General features: G+C 44.1%; 1 long non-coding RNA gene across 1 annotated transcript in view; it reads left to right on the forward strand.

Annotated features, from left to right (window-relative positions):
• Nucleotides 1–1720: 1720 nt before the first annotated feature.
• LOC143439049 (uncharacterized) overlaps nt 1721–23391 on the forward strand; it is a 128197-nt gene continuing 106526 nt past the window's right edge. Inside the window, exon 1 of the long non-coding RNA XR_013107502.1 lies at nt 1721–1856. This is a non-coding gene — a long non-coding RNA (uncharacterized LOC143439049). The remainder of the gene's footprint in view (nt 1857–23391) is intronic.

Raw genomic sequence — 23391 nt, forward strand, 5'->3', positions numbered from 1 at the left:
GGTCTCTCTGTTCTTTAAGATGTCTTGCCATGAGGATGCTTTAGCCTTTCTAAACTCTCTTTTTTCTTGGACTCTAACAACTGAGAAATCTATTTGCTTTCTTCCTAGTACATATAAACACCCTGCAGTGTATGTGTGTTGGTGAAGGGGCTCAGCTTTATTCTTCTCTTAGTGAAAGCATGAAAACAAACAACACAAGCCCCATGCCTGAACACTCTCAAAATTCTCAGATTGACAGGAAGGGACACATGTGTGAGCAACTGGATTTGTTCAGTAGCAGGCAAGGAGATGTTTATATAACAAGAGCCTCAGACAACAGGAGCATTCCAGAAGCACAGCATGGCTGTGTCAGGTGCTACAGGCACTGGAAGAAGCTGGCTTTCTCCTCAGGTTTAGACATATACCTTTTGTAAACCATGGATCACTGCTGGTCAGGCAAGCTTTGTATCAGAGGCCTGAGAGTATAGTGTTTCTTTGTAAGGGTAGTTTCTTTTGCCCTGTAAAGTCTGATATCATTGTTTTCAAACAAAACACACACACTCTCTCTCTCTCTCTCTCTCTCTCTCTCTCTCTCTCTCTGTGTGTGTGTGTGTGTGTGTGTGTGTGTGTGTGTGTGTGCTTGTAGGTAAGTAAGCACTTCAATTTAAATGAGTATTTAATGTTATTTAACCATCATTTGGCACTTATAAAGGGGACTCTGACAATATCAGATGAATAATAAAATACATTTCAATATTATTCCTTAAGATGGAAATGTCCTTTGTTTTTGATGTGTTCACTGTCTGGTGCTTCCCTCCCCATGTCCCCTCTTCCCTGAGTAAAAATCTTATCTTCCGAGACTGTCAGAAAAAAATAGCCTATTTTTTAAATTTTAGAATTCCAGTCTTAGGGAAAAGGAAGCTATCCTATGGACAGTAACAGTGGTGGCTGTAGCAGCAACAACAACAATGAGAAAAACCTACCTTACCGTGTCGGCTGCATGTTCACAGATGCAATGCGTACGTGAGACACATCAGGTTGAAACGGATTCTGAGCATATTCTGAGATTAGATTTACTTACACAGCATTTTAGAGAGAGGTGATGGGGAAGCTTTCAAAAACGGTAGGGCTTTTAGTTTATGGTAGCCAGAAGTTAAAAATAATTACAGTGAATTTGAAGTCACAAGAAAACCTTCCTTCCGACCTCGCTCCCAAAGCTGGCTGTATGCAAAGGCCTTTATGCAGGCATTTGGGACAGCGTTTTCTTTAGAGAAAAAAGCCAGCCGTCTGTTTTTCTTCTCTCTGGGGTAGCTGCCATTTCGGACAGGCAGGCACACAAAGCCGGGGACATAATCAAGGGCAGAGAAAACTCACCCCGTGTTCTATTTGTCATGCTGACCCATGGGTCATAACCTGAAAGTTTATGCATCAGGGAGACAAGGCCTCCCTGGAAGCCTGTTTTCTGGGTTTTGGCTGATGCTAAATTCCTGACTTCTGAAAGAGGGGAGGGTGTGGACTTCCAGGGCTAGCCAGTGGGAAGGAAGTAATATTCATTAAGAGTGTCTCATGCAAGCCGCACAGGCAGGCAAGCATGCTCAGTGTAAATTCTCCCAGAGTCTGTCAGCTATGTTTGAACTCAGTCCAGCAGGGCTGCCTTTACTTTTTTCCCTACCGGGAAGAATGCTACATTACACTGTGCTTTGCCTCTCTCTCTCTCTCTCTCTCTCTCTCTCTCTCTCTCTCTCTCTCTCTCTCGATCAGTAACAATGTTATTTTCTGATCAGTTCAGTAATACAATGCCCTCTGATGTCCACACCAGCGTCTCACTGAAGAAGAAAACAATGTGGTTGGCTACCTGGGAACAGAAGACTTCTTAGGTCAGTAGAAGCTAATCAAATACTCCCAAGGCTTCCGGAGTCAGGAGTGGTTCAGGGAACTGACAGCAATTTAATTGTCTTTTCAACTGGTGGGTGTACGTACACCAATATATATTTTTTCACATGCGAACTATGGTTTTCTTAGGTTAGAGTGTTTGGGTTAATTTGCATTTGAGAGAAACTCTTTTTTTTTTTTTTGGTACAGGAGTTTTTTCTCTCATGTCTTTTTTCTCTTTCTTCTCGACCGAAAATTCTATGGTTTTCAAACAAAGATTGTGGTGAACTGTTGTAGCATCATAGTCAAATGTGGATGTGGTCTGTGTGGCATTCATTCTTGGCAAGGGTGGCTTTGATGAAGTTAGCTTTTGTGTTTCCAAAGATAAAAGGGAGTTAGTTTATTTATGTCCTTGTTTCTGAAACTTTTGGTAGGTTTGGAGGCTGCATTGAGAACCCTCAGGAGAGAGAGAGAAAGAGACCTCTTTTCCTGTTTAACGTGCAAAAAAAAAATGTCTTTTAAAAATATTCAACTCTCTGCTTCTAAGTAAGAATTTTATCTTTTGAAGAATCTGTGTAGAGATAAAGTGTAGTTTTGGAGGATAGATATATCCAGTAGAAGGCAGAGACAGCCTACAATGAACAGTTTAAATCAAGACCCTGGTGGTAACTGGATGCAAGACAAGAAAATATTAAGTGCTGTGAACTCGCTGATTTACTGAGGTTTGCACCTCTAAATCTCTCTTTTTGGAGAAAGTGGGTCGGACTTTAAAGCATTGTTCTGTAACATCCAGTGATGATGGTGTCACACTCAGCAGAACAAGCAAGGGTGCAAAGACAGTCCCTTTAAAAAAAAAAAAAAATCTGAGGGCGGGGCTTTGGAAATCACACAGCTTTAAGGGAGACTGTGTCTTGGGCTGTTTTGTTATATTAGGCACAAAGCTTTAGAGGAAAGGTTTTTTTTTTCTTTTCAAAACAAAAGGGCCAGATAAGAATTATTGATTTGTCCCGGATTAAATATTTGCTGGCATACGGTACAGCACAGGCTACCAATATGTAAGTCAGACCTGCCAACTATTCAGGGCACGCAACTGAAAGGCCCCCGCCTTTTCACGGGGTCAAATATAGCAGCACTAACTCCTCGTTACCCTCCGTACCCAAGAAGAGCCAAGGGGGTGGGGCGTGCCGCGAAAGAATACATGACCTTGCTCTCTTAACTTATGTCTATCTGCTCTTCAGGGGCAGCAGGGACATGGAGAGCTGGGAGTCACAGGACCTCAGGAGAGATTAAGAGGGAGAGGCCAGACCTACCCTGGCTGGGACTTGTGCCCCGTCCAGCGCTCCAGAGAGGTCTAAATTCACTTCTGCTCGTAGATTTAGTTCTGGGGCTCTTAGTTGCACCTGGCTTTCTGTTTCTCGAAGTTAAGGTCCTTCTTTGTGGATGGAGGGGCTTTATTTGATGCAGACCATTCTCTAAGGAGACAGTGAAGGCCCTTCGGGTTCCTTTGCTTTCCTCTAACTTACAGCACCATTCTTGAGTGGTTTGATTGAAGGCACAGATGCTTTCTGGGGTGAGAAAGCACAGGTCTCCCTGAAGGTGAGCATGAGCGAGTGTGCACATGTATGTGTGTGTGTTCATGTTCATGAATGTGTGTACATGGCTAAGTGTGCTCATGTGTGTGCTTTCATGTGGAGGTGTGAATGTGTACATGTGTGTATGAGTGTGAGAGAATACATGCTGTGTGTACATGAGTGATTTTAGGAGTGTATGTGTGAAAGAGTGTGTGTGAGTGTGTGCTGTGTCTGTGTGTGGACCCCCCCACCCCCATAGCCTGGATTCTGAGATCTTGCTTCTTGGAAAGATTTGCAAGACTGGGAGTGTTTGATTTGGGTCAGGGGCCTTTCTTATTGTACTGACATGTGGTCAATATTTTGGAACTTTCTTCTGATGCTTTTGTCATTGCTTCACACCACTCTCATCAGCTTCCTTCCCCCACCATAAGCAATGTTTTAAGAATATCACTGAAACTCTTAGAGGTACAAAGATAACCAAAGGCTGTGCAATGGAGAAGAGATGGGTCTCTTGGTAGTCATGTCTGGGTAAAATTTAGATTATGACAATAGAAAAACGGGGTAGAGCAGTCTGAGTTTTACATTCATCTTAAAAATTATATATCACTGACTTTGTGGTTTCCTTGTTCCCAGTATGCTGAGTGTAGATTCTGAATTCAACCCACATCTCCACCAACTGGACTCTTGGGAAGGCAGGCATGATGTATTTTATAGGAACTAGGTGGTTTGCACTAAACAGGGTCTAAGTTAATGTAAGTCCAGATCCTTTAGGTCTACTCAGTAGCAGCATAATCTGTGTCTGTGTCTGTACTGTGGACTCACTTTTCCTATTTCATGAAACAATTAACCCGAACCCCCTGGAATCACACTATCATAAGCCTAAGAAGGTATATGGGGCGTTACAGGTAAGTCTCATTTCTCCTTATTTTCCTTCAACACCACCCACTGAAATAGATAGGTCTCCAGTAATGGGTTGAGGAAAAAAAAAAAAAACCACAAAAAACAAAAACCACAAAACCAAACTAGCCTGGGCCAGTGTTGACATACATGAAGAGTGCAGAATTGAATGACTTCCTGTCTCAGGTTGGACAGAGACTGCAATGGGAACTCATAATTTCTGTGTCCCCAAGTGTCAGAAGTACAATAGAGCCAGAACCTTTAGAGCATGCCAGTTCCTTGGCAACGGAGAAAACCAAGGCTAAAGAAATGGCATGTACTTCACTCACGGTTCTTTTAGGAGGTTGGGGAGCTGGATTGAGTTCTCTTTGTTGAACCCCAAAGCATGCTGTGCAAGCTCCTGGGCATTGCTGCGGTTCTTGGCATCTGTCTGTCCTCGGATATCAATGAGGAAACTAATAGGTGATTGATAAATTTGTAACTTGGAACAAACCCTAACCTCTTGGGTGGTTTGTGTTGTTACTTTTGGTTGTATTAAAGTAAGGGCCAGTTATTCTTATTGTCCACACCAGGATGCGTATGGTGGGCCACCATCAATGGATGGATAGCGCTTGAGGGAAATTTATTGACAGTGCAAACTGTGCTAAATGATAAAACGGGCTGGCGGGAACAAGCTCACTCCAGGAAAAGGAGGTGGGGAGGTTGCCTGTGCAGAAACACACAGACTTAGCAGTTTTGATGAGTCAAATCTGGTTCTCTTTGCTATGGTTCGGATGATACTGAGAGGGTTTCTTGGATGAGAAGATGCAGATGACTGGTCCAGACTTAGGATGGCTTCATGGATTTGAGGGGGATTGAAAATAAGCAACGTGCAGCAGTGTCAAGACTGAGTTTCTCTTGGGTACCCTTGGCCATTGTTGACTAGAGGTGAAAAACACCCCATGTACTCCAGAGCTTCTGGGCTTTATCGAGTGTGGCATTGCAATTAGAAAGAGCCTCTTAGAGATGGAAAGGTCAAGGGTTCACTTGCAAAGCAAATCGGTTGTTCCTAGTAGAGTGTTCTCTGTACTGAGGAATGTAAGGATGCCCAAGGTCAGGAAGAGCCACTCTGCTTGAATTGTGCAACCTGCAGTTGAACCAGTGCAGCATAGAAGTCCTTGGAGTAGCTACATGAATGTAGGCAACACAAGTCTGAGCAGCCTGACCACTGCTTGAGATGAAAATTCCAGATGACTACATCCAATTCTTAACTTCTTTATCTTTCAACGAAGGCTTCTCTTTCGGGGGGGGGGGGGCGTTCCAAAGCCTTCATACACATGTTTGTGCAGGAAAGGAGGACCACTGACAGGGAGGGGGTCAGGAAGGAGGGAATGCCAGTGGGTGTTGAGAAGCTTCACTAAGACCGTTCAAAGTGAAAACAGTCCAAAATCACTGGCTAGTTTGATGTCAACTTGACGCAGCTATAGTCATCTACACGAGGGAACCCCAGCTGAGAAAATGCCTCCTCCGTTAGAGCGAGTTGTAAACAGGAAAGCCTCGAGAGGATTTTATTAATTAGTGACTGATGGGGGAGGGGCCAAATCATTATCTTGGGTTCTATCAAGAAAGCAGGCTGAGCATGCAATATGGCCTAAGCCAGTAAGCAGCACTCCTCATAGGCTCTCCATCAGCTCCTGCCTCTGTGTTCCTGTCCTGTGTGAGTTCTTGCCCTGGTTTGCCTTTGATGATGAACTATGGTAGAGAAGTGTAAACAAAATAAACCGTTTCCTCTTCAACTTGCTTTTGGTTTTGGTTCGGGTGTTTCAACATAGCAAAAGTAACTCTAGCTAGGAGGTTTCGGGGGAGGGACCCTGTTCTAAGAGAAGTATATATACTGTATTTATGGCCAAAGAAGCACAGAGGGACCATGAGGTCACTGAGTTAGCATAGGGTACACTGGCTTTTATGGCATGTGAGTGTGAGCATGTGTGTGGGAGTGTGTGTGTGTGTGTGTGTATGTATGTCTTTATTTGTGTCTGCACCTGTATGTCTGTGTACATATCTACACATATATTCTTGTACACTTGGAGTTTAGAGGTTGACACTAGATGCTTTCTTCAATCAATTGCCATCTTATTTTTTGAGGCAGCATTTTCCCCTGTCCTTGGAGCTCATCAAATGGCTGGGTTGGATGGCTAGTGAGTTTTGGGGAACCTCTTGTCACCTTCATCCTCCTGTGCTGGGACTACGGAAAAGCACTGGCATGCATAGCTCTTTGAGTGGGAGCTAGGATCCAAACTTAGGATCTCATGCCTCCCAGCAAGTGTTTTCACCACAGAACCATCTCCCAAGCCTCCTGGATGCCCTGTATCAGAAAGCTACACTGGAAACATGTGGCAGCTCCTCCAGAAACTAAAGGAAGAATTACCAGGTGATCCAGCAACTTTGTTTCTTGGTATATTTCTAAAGAATGGAAGTCAAAGTCTTAAGAAGATACTCTGTATCTGTGTTCCTAGTAGCATTAGTATAATTGCTCAAAAGTAGAAGCTAGGTTACTTCTCATTAATGAATGACTGGGTAAGGAAACTGTGGTATATCCATGTACTAGAATACTATACGGTCTTGAAAATGAAAGAAATCCTGACATATACTACATCATGGATCAACACTGAGGTTATTATGAAAAGTAAAGCAACCAGTCATAAACGGACGAATGCTCATGATTCAACTCATATGATGTATGGAAGGAAATAAAATACATAGAAAGAGAAAGTAAAATGCTGGTTTCTGGGCCAAGGGTAGCTAGGAGGTATGATTAATACATAGAGGTTTGGTTAGGGAATATGAACACATTCTGGAAGAGGATGTTGGTGACAGATGGCAACCTGACAATATGGATGTTCTGAAGGCTTCTGATAGTGCACTTAACGATAATTAATCAGGTAGATTTTTATGTCATACATCATTAACCACAATAAAAACATTAAAGATTATAAAATTGTGATTATATTAAAGAAAGAATGGCCACAAACTTGAGAGGGATAAAGGTAGAACAGACCTGGGTAGGGTTGGAAAGAAGAAAAGGAGAAATGATGCCATTTTATTTTATTAAAAACACTTTTCTTAATTAGAAAAATGGCAGCTCATACCTTGAGTCTCTGCACCAAGGCAGGCAAATCTCAGGCTAGCTTAACCTACATAGTAAGATGCTGTCTCAAAAAGAAGACTGTGCTAAATTTACAAGGGTGTTCCATTGCAAATGTGTGAGAATCACACTCAGGTGGAAGAGAATAAGATAAGCCAGTGAGGCATGGCAGAGATAGTTCAGCAGTTCAGAGCACTTGTTGCTCTTACAGAGGTCTTGGGTTTGAGTCCTAGCACCCATAACCATCTGCAACTCCAGTTCCAGGGTAATTGATACTCTCTTCTGGCTTCCTTAGGCACTTAGCATGAAGGAGGCATGCAGGTGGTATACAGGTGGTGTGTAGGTGGTGTGCAGGTGGTGTGCAGGTGATATACAGGTGGTGTGCAGGTGATGTGCAGGTGATATACAGGTGGTGTGCAGGTGATGTGCAGGTGGTGTGCAGGTGGTGTGCAGGTGGTGTGCAGGTGGTGTGCAGGTGGTGTGCAGGTGGTGTGCAGGTGGTATGTAGACATACATGCCGCCCAAACAATGATGCACATGAATGAAGTAAATCTAAAGAAAATAAAAATCAAGAGGTAAGTATTTTAAACCAGTCAATGAGTATAGGTTTTAGAAGTTTAAGGAGCCAGCCCCTGATACACAGCAAAGGGGATTTCAGAATTTCCATATACGAGGAACTTAGAGGTGTGCTTTCATTTCAGTCTTGTGATTGCACAATATTCATAGGACAAGACTTGAACTTGGTGTCTCTGTCATCAGACAAGGGTTGTGGGGTGTCAGTGGCCCTGCTGTGACCTTGTTTTGAGGCACCATCTTTGGTAGTCTGGTCAGTTTTCATCAAGGTCATCCTTGGAAAAGATCTTGGTGAGTAGTGAAACTCAAGAGACATTTGGAGGACGAGTCTAATTGTCTAATGGGGAGAAGGGAAGATGGTGACCACCCACTAAGTGCTCTATTTGTGGTATCCATTCATGACCATCCACTAAGTGCTCTATTTGTGGTATCCATTCATGACCACCCACTAAGTGCTCTGTGGTATCCATTCACGAATCCTTATCTCTCCTGTACAGTTGACTCCAGGGTAAATTGTACATGGCCATTTTGTTTATTTATTTTAAAATGTTGTTGAGGATGATGATGGTGGTGGTGGTGAGGATGGCGATGAGTATTTGCATATGCTGTATGCACCTGTGTGTGTGTGTAGGTGTGGAGGTGAGGTGAGAACTTGGGGAGGGGGTTATGGAGGGGAATCAGTTCTCTTTCCCACCATTTTGGAGGCTTTACATGACATTTTATTACTGATGCCTTTTTCTTTTTTTGCTTCTGGCTGTTGGAGTATAAACCCATCTGTTTCAGTAAACCACCCTCAGTGGCTTTAGAAATTCCACTTCCCTAAACCCTCTGGGTAATGTCTCCCTGGTGTTCCCTATTGGCAGCAGCAAAGGAAGGTTTTCCTGGGACAAATCTGTCTTAGTGTCCCCCAACACTCAGCTTCTCCAGGTGGTTTCCTTGGGGGCACTCCAGCATCAGGATTCACAGTCTGGACTGAAATGTTCATTTTTGATCAGAGTTCACACGGTATGATGTTAGCTTCTTGGGGGACAAGGCCAGGTGTGAAGCTGGCTATCCAGCGTGCAGGAGTGAATGGGGATCCGTGCTCCCCACTCAGGAAGACATTGCACAGGATCCTTTGTTTGGTTTGCATGCAGCCCTCAACGTATGGTCCCTTCTGCCTTCAGCAGTTGGAGGTTCCCATGTTCTCTATGGATTTCCCACAGAACGATTACTGCTTTCCAAGGTGTGACCTGCACCTCTAGCTAATTTATTTCTGTCATGGCTTCAGGACTCTGGAATGAAGTAGGGGAGAGGGGAGGAGTGGGCCCTGGAGGGATTGGGGTGGGGACAGAGCGAGGTGTCCAGGATTTGAGAAGTAAATTCAGTATTTCGGGGGGCACTCCCCAATCCCCACTTCGACAGGCAGGCCTGCAGCTCTGAAGGACTGAGCTGCAGGCTCAGCAAGGGGACTTTGTTTGAAAATCTGCTCTGTAAGATTGAAGCCACAGCCTAGGGTTGCAGAAGGCCAGGATTAGAGCAGGGCCCCACGGGGACGGGATGGGGACAGGAAAACAGGGAAAGAATGTGTTTGAAAATAGTGTCTTGACTGTTCAGGAGCCAGTCATCCTGTTGAGCAGCAATAGGGGTAGTTCTCTCTTCCTTCCTTCCTTCCTTCCTTCCTTCCTTCCTTCCTTCCTTCCTTTCCTTCCCTTCCTTCCTTCCTTCCTTCTTTCCTTCCTTCCTTCCTTCCTTCTTTCCTTCCTTCTTTCTTTCCTTCCTTCCTTCCTTCCTTCCTTCCTTCCTTCCTTCCTTCCTTCCTTCCTTCCTTCCTGCCTTCTTTCTTTCCTTCCTTCCTTCTTTCTTTTCTTCTTCTTCTTCTTTTAATGAAACGATGCCTGTGTAGGGGCAGGGAGGTGACTAGTGAAGCGTAGTCTCATCTTCCTTATGAGAAATCTTCAATCACAGAGCATCAGTGTCAGTCCCTGAAACTGCATTTACCACGAGTGACAAGTGAGATATTGAATCGAGGCACATTGACATAAGCTCCCCAATCTTCTACACCTAGGACATACAGCCGAGCCTTTTCACGATCTGATTTCACTAGATAATTATTGGAATGTCCACTCCATTTTTCTTGTGAAAAGATCTTAAAAATCTGACAAGGGACAAATGCAAGGATGGACGTGGTGGCTATTCTTGCCAGGGTAGTGAATGGGGACATAGATCACATTTGAATGGCATTTTAAACTTTTTAAAAGTCTAAATAATTTTATCTCATTTTTGTCACAATTCTATGAAGGAGGTGTTGCTATTTGCAATCAACAATCTCAGAAAGGCTGGCTCTTTAGCCAGCCTGCCACCTGCTAAGGTCCCAGGATTAAGACAAGACGAACAGGAGATTCAACTCTGGGACTTTGGGCTCCAGGTGCCTGCAGCAGTTCCTGGCACCTCAGACAGGGGAAATATTTTACCAGGGCCATTTGTCACTCTACAGCGTGGAGTTGGGGGAGTCACACATTCTAGTTCTGATTTGCCCGTTCAGGTTAAAGACAGTCAGGGAGTGAATCACAGCTGAGTAGAACACACAGGTTTCTTATTTTCCCAGAATAATGTTTTTATTCTGTGAGAACTTTATGCAATATATTTGGATCGTATTCAAAACCCTCCCCAACTTCTCCCAGATTTTCCCCATGTCCCTACCCACCCACCATTTCTGGGTGTGGAGCACGCACTGGAGTGTGGCTGCTATACCAGGTGTCACGCCATCAAAGAAAGCTGACTCTTCCTCTCCCAGCGGCAATCCAATGCCAATTGCATCTCACCGAGGGGTGGGATTTCATGCTCCACCCCCACCCCTCCTCCATGCTGGGATCCTGTGTGGCTTGATCTTATGCAGGTCTTGTGCATGTAGTCACAGATGCTGTAACTTCATGTTTGCACAAGCACTCCCATGTCCAGAAGGCATTACTTTTATTGCTGATACCAACTATCTCTGGCCCTTACAGTCTTTTCTGTCCCTTAATGGTATAGAGTGAAAAATTATAAAGACCATTTTATGAAATATGTAGACTTTTTCTTTGCCCTTAGACCTGGGCAGAAAAAGTGCAGGCTCCAGAACATGGAACTGAAAATAAGATTTCAGGCTTTCACTGCCCCAGGACACATTCCGGGACACACTTGAACTTGTTAGGTGAGGAGTTCTTGCACTGAAAGGACAGTGAAGGTGTGGCTACACGGTGTATTGTTCATCTGCACACAAATCCTATCTCAAGGCTGCTGAGAGAAAGGTAGTGGGGTGCAGACCTGAAGCTCCCTGACCTTCAATTAACCCAGGTTATAAAACTTTGACAGGTGTAGCGTGTAGTTTTGTCTACACTGTTTTGTGCTCGAGGCTGGTCTCGGGTGTGTACCCACCCAGGAGCTAGCTCAGATCTTTGGATGAAAGACAAATATTAGCTCATTTTTCACCTGTCTTACTGGCTCAATGGCTGGACTCTCCCAAGCCTCTTGCAGCTTGCATTCCCTTACCCTTACTCCTTGCTCAACAAGATTTAGAGAAATCTGTCCTCAACTTAGTTGCCCAGTTACCTTCTGTGAAGCCCATTGGTCTTGCTGCCCAAGACACGTTCAGGCCGCCCCTTTGTGGGCCACTTTTCCTTCTCTACTTACATTTTGGAAGATTCCCCTATAGCTCTAAGTCTGTTCTGTCTCTCCCCCTTGTATCCTCTTCCTCCTCCCTCCTAACCTGTAGGAACCTAGAAGTCCTACCTCTTTCTTTCCTGCCAGCCACTGGCCACTGGCATCTTTGTTGCTAGATCAAAAACCAATCGGGGGCAAGGACTTTCAGCATCAGTAAACACAGATTCCTGATTAAATCAAAGCATCAGAACCACCCCTCTACATTCAAAAGGCATAGAAAGGCTAGAGAAGTGCATAAAGTCTTCAGACTCCCTATAGAACCTTAGGACAGAGGCAGCCATGGTGGATCACACCTGTAAACTCAGTACTTGGAAGGCCGAGATTGAAGGACTGATGCCAAATATCATTGAAACCTGCAGGGTAGGTTTCAGGTCAGCCAGAGCTACAGAGTGAGACCTGGTCTCAAACGAAAGATGAACACCCAACAAATGAATGAGCCCCGAGTTGGGAAACAAACATAATCTGCTCAGTAACAAAGGGTAATTGTTACAAACCATCATGTCTTTGCTGTGTCCTAGCCATTCCTAGATGACCACTAGTGAGCTAGGCGTGGAAGAGGATAAAGATGGAGGTGAAGATACAAAGGTGGCTCCCTGCTATGCTCTAGCCATTCCTAGATGGTTATTAGAAAGCCAGGCATGGGTGAGGAGAAAATAAAGGGTGAAGAGATATCAAATATGTGGGGGGTGATGAAAATCATGGATAAGAATTGCTATAAGGTCAATACACCAGCCAATGGATTTAACAGCAATTATACTATCAAAATAAAAGCACAACTTGAAAAACAAATCGAGAAATTGAGAACTGAATGCATCATGGGTTACATATGTCCACCATTTATCACTTTATTTTTAGTGTCAACTATTGTGACCACACATTGCCTCTACAAAACAAAACACAATACTGTGACTATTCTCTATCATTGTGTCTACTGAGCACTTCTTTATTGAAGGGCCATGTTTGTGAACGAATGGGCACCACGAGCCAGAGCCAACATTAGCAACAGAACAAGCTGGATGGAAGTTGAGCAGTAACCTGGGATTTGCAATGGCTGGAGACAGAAGGGGCATGAATAATTTCAGAACAATGGGAAGAGGAGGAATTACCCAAGTAGTTTTCAGGGCACCTCTTTTCTGGCCTTGTGGTTATCAAAAACACACTTAAAACTATCAGGGCTTCAAGACATATTTTTCTGGAGAATTACTGCAGTGAGCGAGTAGTTGCTCCATTTCCTGTAGCTCTAGGACTTGGGCCTTTGTGTGATAGACAGGCAATAAATTGCTGCTAAGATGGTTGTTTTATGACTTTCTCATGTTGACAGACAAACTTGGGAAACGTTTTCTTGGAAATACACAATTCCTTTAAGGCTGACCGCCTGGGATGCCACAAGATCCCAGAGCTCACTGAAGTCTGCAAAAGACACAGAAAGGAGAAGTTAAGATCCAGAAAGTCCTTCCCAAAGATGGTCCCAGAAGTAGCCATGCGCATGTGCATGCGCATGCGCATACAGATTAACTTAGGTGTACTTTGGGAGCCTTTTTGTCATTCGAAAACGAATTGGGAAGAATGACATGAGTCGAAAGCTGAAGTCTGCCAGGTTTAGGTCTCATAAGTCAGTGTAGAATTTGAGAACTCAACCCCGTCTTCTGGGATTGCTTACAATTTTTTATTCTTTTCTTTTCTATCCCTTGGCATGCTTTCATTCTCTTTTGCAACTCTTGTTCCTTAGAGAGTTCTTTCAGCTTAATCCATCAGTTGCTTGCTGAAATGCACTCCATTTGGGAATGAGAGTTTTCTGTTGGCGTGGCTGAGCGTTTTTAATGGAAATATAAGATGTCTCTGGCATATATAATACCTTCAGTATGTTTCCATGTATTGAACCATCTCTGAAGTGTTACTGGAGATTCATAGTGACAGATGGGCCAGTAAGAAGGAGGCACATTCCCTACGTGGGAATTTCTTTAGAAACCAGTCCTCCTTCCAAGGTGCTTGGAGCTATTCTTAGCAACTGGGGCTCAACACATTCACCCCCAACAGAAATAGATCTCTGCCAAAAGGCTGCTTGAGGCAGCTTTGTCGATTCGTGCTTTGATCCAAACAAGAGGCAAGCCAGGCAATGGGGATGTCGAGAAATCTAGAGCCCGGAGGATAAGCTTGTTCTAGCTGTATGGCTGGGGTGCTCATGTCACTGACAGTGTGTGGTCCTATGATTCTTCAATCCTGTATGGGAGCCAGAAATTATTCCTGTTGATTTCCAAATTCTGATATGTTAAGAGAACATTTCAAGGTATGGTGGAGATAATCAAGTCGTTCATTGTTCCTTTCAACTACCTTTCTAAAAGATTTATTTTTATTTATCTGTTTGTGCCTGTGCATATGTGATCGCATGTGTGCATATGTATGTATGTATCTGTGTGTTTGTCTGTGGCATGTGTGCTTAAGAAGTCCATAAGAGTGGATCAGATCCCCTGAAACATTAAGAAGTCAAAAGAATTTAGAAGGCAAACAATTGTAACCCAAGAACCATCTATCTGTAGGGAAAGACTAGCAGGTCAGGGAAAACAGGAAAGATGGGGAAAGAGAAGGGCTGGGTCCTGTGGGATGGATGGATGGATGGATGGTGAAGAGCAGCAGGGACAGGAGCTGTCATGAGATGTGACCAAATGTGGCCAGAGCACTGTGGGAAGGTTGGAAGAAATAATTTCCCCTCTTTTCTTGCTTTCCTCAAATTCCATCTGATTGATGTGACAGATTTCCCCAGATGTTATCACACACTCCAGGATAATTCAGAATACAATGAATGGTAATGTGACTTAAACTTGTGTTTTTGAAATGGAGGGAAGAATGAGTATAAGGAGAACTTTCCCCTTTCTGTTTCTTTAACACCCTCACTGGGTCCATCATGTCTCATCGTCCCCTGCACCTCTCTCTCACCCCTGTCCTCTGAACGCGGTCTTTAGCCTCGTTTCAAACATATCCTCATGGCTTTGCTTGCCTGTTGAGTTCTCAGCTCATCTCCAAACACCTGGCTTGGCAGCCTCGTACGTCATTCTATGGTACTTGGACTTGGTGTTTGACCTTGGTGTCCATGAGAGTGACTTGTTCAAAAAAGGAGGAAGGCAGGGGCTCAAGGGTCAGTGGGAAGGCTAAAATTGCAGGTGGGGACAGAACGTCTTCCAATGAGGGCTTGCCATTCACACAACGCATCCCACAACCACTGTGATAAGATGATGTGACCACAAGTAGAGCCCCATCTATGTCATGTTCTAACCAGGCTGCTTCCTGTAGGGAACTCTTCTTCCACCAATACCAGTGACTGTGATATTCTACCGATATCAAAGACTTTCTTCTAAAGAACATTCTACCTTACATCCATAACATTCTATGTTAGGAGTGTCAGCTGCTCAATATCCCCCAGTTGCTTTCCATAGATTCTGCTGTCCACATCTGTGATGTATATTTTTGCTTTTCTCAGGAACTCTACGGTTCTCTTTTTATGGCCTGGCTTTTCCTTTGTCACTACCTTGGTTCTTTCTCTGCAGTTTGATCACCAAACTTTTATACATAATCTCTTTGCTTCTAGAAACTTCTTCCACTCTGCTGCCCATTAAGGTAATGTTTCATTACAACCTCTTTGGGTAAATACAGAGCTATGTCAGAATTTCTCCTTAATAAAGCAAAATTAGTTAGTCTTTAAAGGTGTACATGTGAGCGTGCATGCATGAATTTGTGTGTGTGTTTGTGTGTGTATGTGTGTGTGTTTCAATACAACTTCAGAATAGTGCTTGCACTTCTGAGGCCCCTTCATTCATGGAAAGCATGCAGAAGAAATTCCATCTAGATTAGTGAATGGAACTTAGACCAAGTAAATTGAGTTAAACTCCAGACCTGGCTTGGTTGTATCCATTATTGTTTGACACGGGACAAGTGTCAACTTCCAACAGCTGCAGAACCACAGACTTGACCTATCTGACCACTGTGATCTCGTACAAATCAACAGTATGTGAGACAAATCCTTTCCTTAGGGTAACTTCTGCATGGGGATTTAGTGGAGAACGCTACTCTTGTCAGTTTATCACCTGCAGTGCTTCTGGAGTATCTGAAGACAGGTCACTTGAAAGGAATTTCACAAAGCCCATGGGTAAAGGAAGGTAGAACCCTCAGAGGACACAATCACCAACTGTTCCTTTAGACACTCTACGTTCCTCCCCCAGGTATCACCGACATGACTTCCTGAGAAAATCATCTGCTTGTGGCATTTGACTGTCACAGACTACATTTGTTTAAGATATTTTACTCTTATGATTTAAGCCAGTTGCCTGTCATATTTTATCTTTATGGGAATATCCAAACGTAAGGTTGGCTGGCATCCAGTTGGCTAAATCCTAGAAGATAATAGCTATTGTCTCTACACAACCTCGTTTTAAAGACTCCCTATTCAATGCTGCCACCGCTTGTAACACAAAAGCTGTTTCTAAAGCACAGGAGAAGGGTCATTTGTTGGGTGATAGCTAAGCTGGGCAGACTGAGCTGTTTTACTGTTCCATTCTTCTGGAGACAACTAAAACACCGATCGCCTCTCACTATTTGATGATCAATGTCTGAAGGCCTTGATATCTCACTTGCTGAGTGACTTTGAATGGCCCACTGCAATCTTATAAACACTCAGAAAATGCAGATGTGTTATAGGGAATTGTATTTAATCAAAGGCTTCAAGTAGGATAGATTGGAAGGCAACACTATCTTAGTGTTCTGAGGTTTCTCGTCTGCAAAAAATGGCCTCTATGTCTGAGAGGAAAATCTGCTGTTAACAACTTCAATGAGGGGAATTTTTTTTTCATCTTAAGAGGCTCGTTTAAACCAACATAGTAATGGTTTATGAACAAATGAAGGAAGAATAGAAGGATTTCATTTCTTTTGAACTGTGCGAAGTTGTAAATGGCTCAGAGAAAAAGACATGGCTCAAGATAAATGTTTCTTAAACCGATTTATTGACCCCTCATCAATGTTCTTGGATGGAAAAAGTTAGATCCCAGCACCATGCTTTCTTGAATGTTGCTAAGCATTCTAGAATTTGTCTTTGAAACTTGGGTAGCTTTAAGCACAAGTTCCAGCACATATTAGCACCAGTGGAGGGGGAGGGGCGTGTCCTGCGCTCAGTTCAAGAGAGAATGGCAATCAGTTAAGCACCATGACTGTCTCAGGGAAAAGGAATCTATGCAGGTGATCCTTTTCATCTTGTATCCCCCTTTTTTTTCCCTCATGATCCATTGAACATTTACAGAGTTCCTTATATATACACTGGCAGTAGGCTCCATGTCACATCTGTAGTCCTCGCTTCCAAGGAGTTTACAGCCAAGTGATACTGTCTAGACGGGGAAAGGTGAAATGCTAACTGGTAGTGTCATTATTATTTTGGAAATAAAACCCAGTGTTTCTCAATTTACAATGGCATTACAAACTGACAAGCCTGTCATAGGTTGGAAACATCACAAGTCAAAAAAACATATCCCATATACCTAGCAGCTGAACACGGGAGGAGTCAACAACACAGCACGGTGCAGCATCAGCTGCCCGCCCGCAGGCTCCACTGGGAGTTGCCGTTTGTTTTCTCAGCTGAAGGTCAGGAGAGACGATCATACTTGTAATTCCTAGCCTGGATGAAAAGCAAAGTTCACAGCTCTTAGTATGGTTTCTTGTGGGTGTGTTTACGCTTGTGTGGCATCAAGAAATCAAAAATTCACAAGACAAACAGTGGTAAGCAAGGAACCATCTGGAGATAGAGCCTTGTGGGTCAGGGAGAAGCAGGGGAGACGTGGCTGCCCCAGAGAAGGGCTGGGTCTTAGAACATGAAGGGGTATGTGCTCTCAGGTGAAGAGTGAAAAGATCCGACAGGAAGCATAGAGCAGATATTTCTAGAGAACCGTGGGTAGGTCAGGAGTTGTTACCTCAGCAGTGTTTGCCCAGATAATCCCCCACAAAGCAGGGTTGTACATAGCCGTTTGAGCCCTCAGAGTAATGCTCAGACATGATTTTATGTTCATGAAAGGCTCCTTGTTTACAAAATGCTTTCTCACCTGTTGTCACAACTTGTCTTCACATGAAATGTGTGAAGTGACATTTTTCTCAGTTTTAGACACAAGGCTAGGAGACAGGGTGACGTCCCGTGATGATGTAATGAGTGACTGCTAGAGTTGTCTTGAGGAGGTTTCCTTCCTTTTCCACTTCCTCCACATCCTTCTCCACCATCTTCTTCTCCATCTTCATCTTCCTAAGAGCAGCCATCATTTCTGAAGTTCCTGCTGTGGGTCAGCTTCCTCCATGTACTCTTCAGCCCTAGCGACATCACTCCTTAGAACAGCCAGTATAGAGAACACGCTGCATTCTGCACACTCCATTTTGTCTCCTACAGAACAGAGCTCAACTTTCTTTTGCTTCCCATCACAGCTGGACTAGATGGTGGTGGTGGGTTGGCATTAAATTAGAGTACTTTTTAAATGAAGACTACAGGCATAATCTGGTGTGGCACAGGGTGTCACCTGATCAGGTGTTCAGCCAGCCTCAGGCTGAAACTACATGCCACCTCATGCTCTCGTGTGTACAGAGGTCTTCACAGTATGTTATGTTTCTGCATTTGTTCAATTCCTGTTCTTATCATATGGTATTATGTATTTTTCTTCTCTCTTCCTCCCTCCCCTCATGTATCTAGTCTGTCTTATCATTTCTGGAATAAAGTGATATAAATAATTAAAATGTAATGAAATTGCTTGGGCACCGCGTGGCATTGGAGGGCTTTGCTTTGTTGTTCTACACTGCTAAGAGGTAAGCTGTCATGTCAGCCCTTATGGCTGCATTGACGTCTTCCCTAGGACCCTGGCTCTCGCTGCTGAGTTGATGCTTCTGGTTGTAGGATGTTCATGGGGCACAAGACTGACTTGGTGTGGAGTGTTATCAAATATCTTCCAGTAACCTTGGTCTAATCAGTGCCTATTTCTTTCCTGTTGTGCTCAGGTTTTATTCTATAGGTTTGTCTTGCTTCAACATTGTGATTACAATTGCTTCTTTTAGCAGAAGCCCTGAAGTTCTCGAAAGCACTCAGGAAAGCTATAAAATGTGATATACTTGCTTCCCAAGGGTACAGAGTTCACTGTAATGTGCAGTGAAGTGAAATGCTTGAGCTTAGTAGGTGTCTCCACAAGTCAAACATAAAAAGTAGCTCTAGGTCATCTCCTTTCCCTCCCCATCCCTTTCCTTCTTCCTTTTCCTCTTCCCACTTCCCCTTCCCCCCTTCCCCTTCCCTTCCCCCTTCCCTTCCCCCTTCCCTTCCCCCTTCCCTTCCCCCTTCCCTTCCCCCTTCCCTTCCCCCTTCCCTTCCCCCTTCCCTTCCCCCTTCCCTTTTCTCCCTTCCCTTTTCTCCCTTCCCTTCCCCTTCCCTTCCCCTTCCCTTCCCTTTCTTCTTCTCCTTCTCCTCCTCCTCCTCCTCCTCCTCCTCTTCCTCCTCCTCCTCTTCCTCCTCCTCCTCCTTCTCCTCCTCCTCCTTCTCCTCCTCCTTCTTCTCCTCCTCCTTCTTCTCCTCCTCCTCCTTCTCCTCCTCCCTTTTCTCCTCCTCCTCCTTCTCCTCCTCCCTTTTCTCCTCCTCCTCCTCTTCCTCTTCCTCCTCCTTTTTCTCCTCCTCCTCTTCCCCCTTTTTCCATTTTTTTGAGATAGGGCCTTACATAGCCCAACTGCTCTTGAACAATCTATTTAGCTAAGTATGACTTTAAACTCTTCATCTTCTATCTCCACCTCCGAAGTGCTAGGATTTCAGGCCTGTATTACCAAAACCCAACCTTGGTTTTGTTTTGTTTATTTTCTCCAGAAGGTCTCCTGCATCCAGAGTTGTCCTTGGAGTTACTCCTCCTCCTGAACTCCTCCTGCTCATGCTTTCACCTGCAAGTACTAGGATCACAGGCGTGGGCCTCCACACTGGGCTCACTCTTGTAGAAAACAATAAACTCTATACAACTCTTAGTGATGTTTACTAAGTCTGTCAGCTGTATCTAGCTAACAAAGGGGTAACTTAGTATCCTGAGCTGGGAGCCCAAAGTCCCATAAGGCTCTCACTAACTTTGTGATTGCAGACCAGATTGTATTGTCTCTTTATTCTTATTGGTTCAAACTAAACATTAGCTTCTCTGGGGCTTGAAAGAGTTCCAAGTCAAACTTGAACTTGCTGAATTGAATACCTGGTACCCAACACATGTTATTTATTATCACCAGTGCCCTTCTTCTTATTCTTGGTATGTTAGCTTGGTTGTTATATCTTCTGGAAAAATCATTAACAGAAGTAATGGTTGCTATTATATTCAGTGAGGAGTGGTCACATGTATGGAGGGCTGGTGTTATTGTCATTGTTTTTCTAACTTGTAGAACCTCACTTCTTCCTTACTGTCTTGGTCCCTTGTCATACTGTTTTGTTGAACACACTTTTATCAATTTCTGCATGCTTAGTTTTCTTGTTGACTGTCTTCCCCCACTTGTTCTACAATGTGGGGTGTAAGAGGACAGGTATGCGTGTACAGGGGCTTCCTTCCTTGTTCATGCTCTGCTAATCCTTGGCACCGAGAACATTGCTGGGCATGCAGTCGTCATATGAGTCTATATTGAATAAATGAAAAGTCTTTAAAAATCATCAAAATTTCATTAATATGAGCTTTGATGATACTTGAAGAAGAATAGGTACTTCTTTGGCTGAGGGCAGAAGCTCTTCTGTGGAAGTGGGTGCTTGAAAGGCCAAGGGAAGATGAGGGCTGTGTGCCTCCTTAAAGTGGTTTGGCTTCTCAGAGTCCTCTAATAAATTAGTTCTAGTCTCTTTGTCACAAGCAAGTGGAGTGCCCACTGAGAGCCAGGGAAGGACCAAACAGGAGACCTCTGCATGCGCTCAGAATACTGTTCTTTTTCTGTTTAGACAGAGGATTTTGACAGAAGAGATATGAATATTTAGATAGAACTCAGAGTTATGAAGTATTTTCTTTGTGTAGCCTCTGATCAGTTGACAGTTTGGGGTTGTGATAATGGACCATTTTTTTTTTTTTGAGTGAACACTTCATTAATTACAATCAAGCTAAGTCTTGCTAGGGGGAGGAATTGTCAGATTAACACGTGTTCATATCATACATAATAAATGTAAAGGTTCTATAAGACATAGGAGGGGACTCAAGGACAAAATCATTTACGGACCATCACACAGGGAGAGGGAAAGGAACACCAGGAAGAAACAGTAAGGAAAATGGTTTTATGTCAGGTGTGATGGTGCGTGCCTTTAATCCAAGCACTCTAGAGACAGAGGCAGGCTAATCTCTGTGAGTTTGAGGCCTACATAAGTAGTTTTGGGATAGCCAGAGATATATAATGAGACCTGGTCTCAAAAACAAACAGGTAAGTAAAAAAAAATAAATAAATAAAGAAGAAACTGGCTTTCTTATTGTTCACACCTTATAGATTTAAAATTGTAGTTACGTATGTGTTTATGTGTTCATGCATTGGATGGGCTTGTGTGTGTGTCATGTCATACATGTGGAGGTCAGACAACAACGTTTGAGAGCTGGTTCTTTCCTCCCAACCTATGAGTCCTGGCAGATCAAAGTCTGATCATCAAGCTGAGCAGCAAGCCCCCTCACCCACCAGCTGAGCTGTCTCCTTGGCCTCTGATATTTTATATAAACATAAACTTTCAGAAAAGGTCACTTTCTGTAAAGTAAAGCTCTTAACCGAGAATTGTTCCCTGTTGCGCCCTGACAACCCTGACCAGCAGGAATTAAGACACGGAACAACCGGTTTCTTCTCACAGGAGTTTACTCGGGATGCTTAGCAGTTGGTAGTCAAGATGGCGAGCCCCCGATCCCTTCCTGGGTGCAGCTTATAAACCCTGCCAGGAGCCCAATGAACTCATACCACGTATCATCTCTCCATAGGCTCGTGACGCTTGCGTAAGATCAGGCCACCTTGAAGCACAGCCTTCTCACCAAATAAGGACTTGTTTATCACTCGGTCCTCGGGTGGCCATCGCCATCTTGGGGCAAGGTTTTTATGGCGCCTAACACCCTGTCTCTCCACAGCTGAAGACACACATTTTTATAGTCTTTGTACTTCCTCCGCATTAAACCGAATATTAATGCCAATAGTCTCTGCGTGAGGCACTTTTATCCAAGTCTTGACATTTTCAGCGTGCATCAGAGATTGTCCTGTGATTATACACAGGTGCTATGATACATAGGCACACACTTAGACATCAAGATTTGGCTGAAACTCCCCATTTAACGAAAAAGTTTAAAGGAAATAACAGCTAGGTTCCCAGAAGCATTTGTGTGTGTGTGTGTATGACTTAAACCTCATGTTTTTTTCTCCTTCAGTAGACAAAGAGGCTCACATCTCTGAGAGACAGGGCCAAGATCACTGAATGAGAATATTAGCAGACATATATACACATGAAATGAATGTGTTCTAGTGCAGGTAGCTTGGCTGGAAACCCTCAGGGTTCCTCCAGGCGGGAAGTTAGGCACAGAGGCTGTGGCTACAGCTCATTAAAGGCCTTCTCCACGGTTCCTCACTTCGAGGTCCCAATGACATGAGAAAGTCCATGGGTTTTTACAGTCTTTGATGTCATGGTGGTTGGATCTGGATGTGCACCCCGCCCCCCAAACCCAGGGCAGACCTCAGTTAAATAGGGAGGGAGGGGGGGAGGGGCTGGGGAAGAATGCTTAATTGGCTCCACCCTCTGGCCTTCAGGCATCTCATTAGTATGTAAATCTCTCTAGGGCCTGAGGCCTATTCCTCGTGACTGATGGCCATAGACCTCTCTGTGGGAGGGGCTGTGGAGGGCTGAAGCTAAATGAAAAGAACCAGGGCCCAGGAGCAGAGTTGAACTCCTGCCATCTAATAAGGGTCTGGGGTTCCAGGCTTATGCTCTACCAAGCACGCAGCTGCTTCTCACAGCCCACCGCCCCACATTCTAGTTTTTTGCCGACTCATTTTCAGCATCAGCTAGATTGGATTTTGAGCCACCTTCTGAGTCTGTGAGCATGTTTTTGAAAAGGGTCCCTTGAAGAGGGAAAAGCCACCATAAATGTGCACTGTGTTATCTGGTGGGCTGAGTGAGAGGAGAGAGGGAGCCTTGCACCAGAACACAGAGCTGTTTCCGGAGCAGAGGCAAGGTGGGAGCAGCTGCCTCATGCTCCTACACACCTTTCCACAAGACCGACTTGAATGATAAGGCACAATAAACCCTTCCCTCTTCAAATTGCTTCTTGTCATAGCTTCTGATCACACCAACAGCAAAACTAACTAATGGAAAACTTTAGCAAATATTACAGTGCAAGGAGAATTCCAACTTGAATTATTCAGGGAGAAGCTTAACCACTAATAAGCCTCTCTACTACAACCGATGAGCTGGTTACATCATAGCAGAGACAGACAAGTAGGAACCGGGCAAGTTGGGACCCACTCCATCTGCCAAGATGGTCAGAGAGAAACAGGAAAGAGGTTCCTCACCGTCTGCAAACATCTCCTGGCTTGCTAGCCTGCTTATGCTTTGAATAGCATTGAGTTGAATGTCAATATTCCTTGGTCAATATGTCTCAGATTACAGCCTGGAAGAGGTATGTGTGGCTCAGAAAAGTCTTTTTTTGTTTGTTTGTTAGATTTATTTGGTGTGTG

The sequence above is a fragment of the Arvicanthis niloticus genome, chromosome 26 (genome assembly GCF_011762505.2).
Source record: "Arvicanthis niloticus isolate mArvNil1 chromosome 26, mArvNil1.pat.X, whole genome shotgun sequence".
In the NCBI taxonomy this organism is placed as follows: domain Eukaryota; kingdom Metazoa; phylum Chordata; class Mammalia; order Rodentia; family Muridae; genus Arvicanthis; species Arvicanthis niloticus.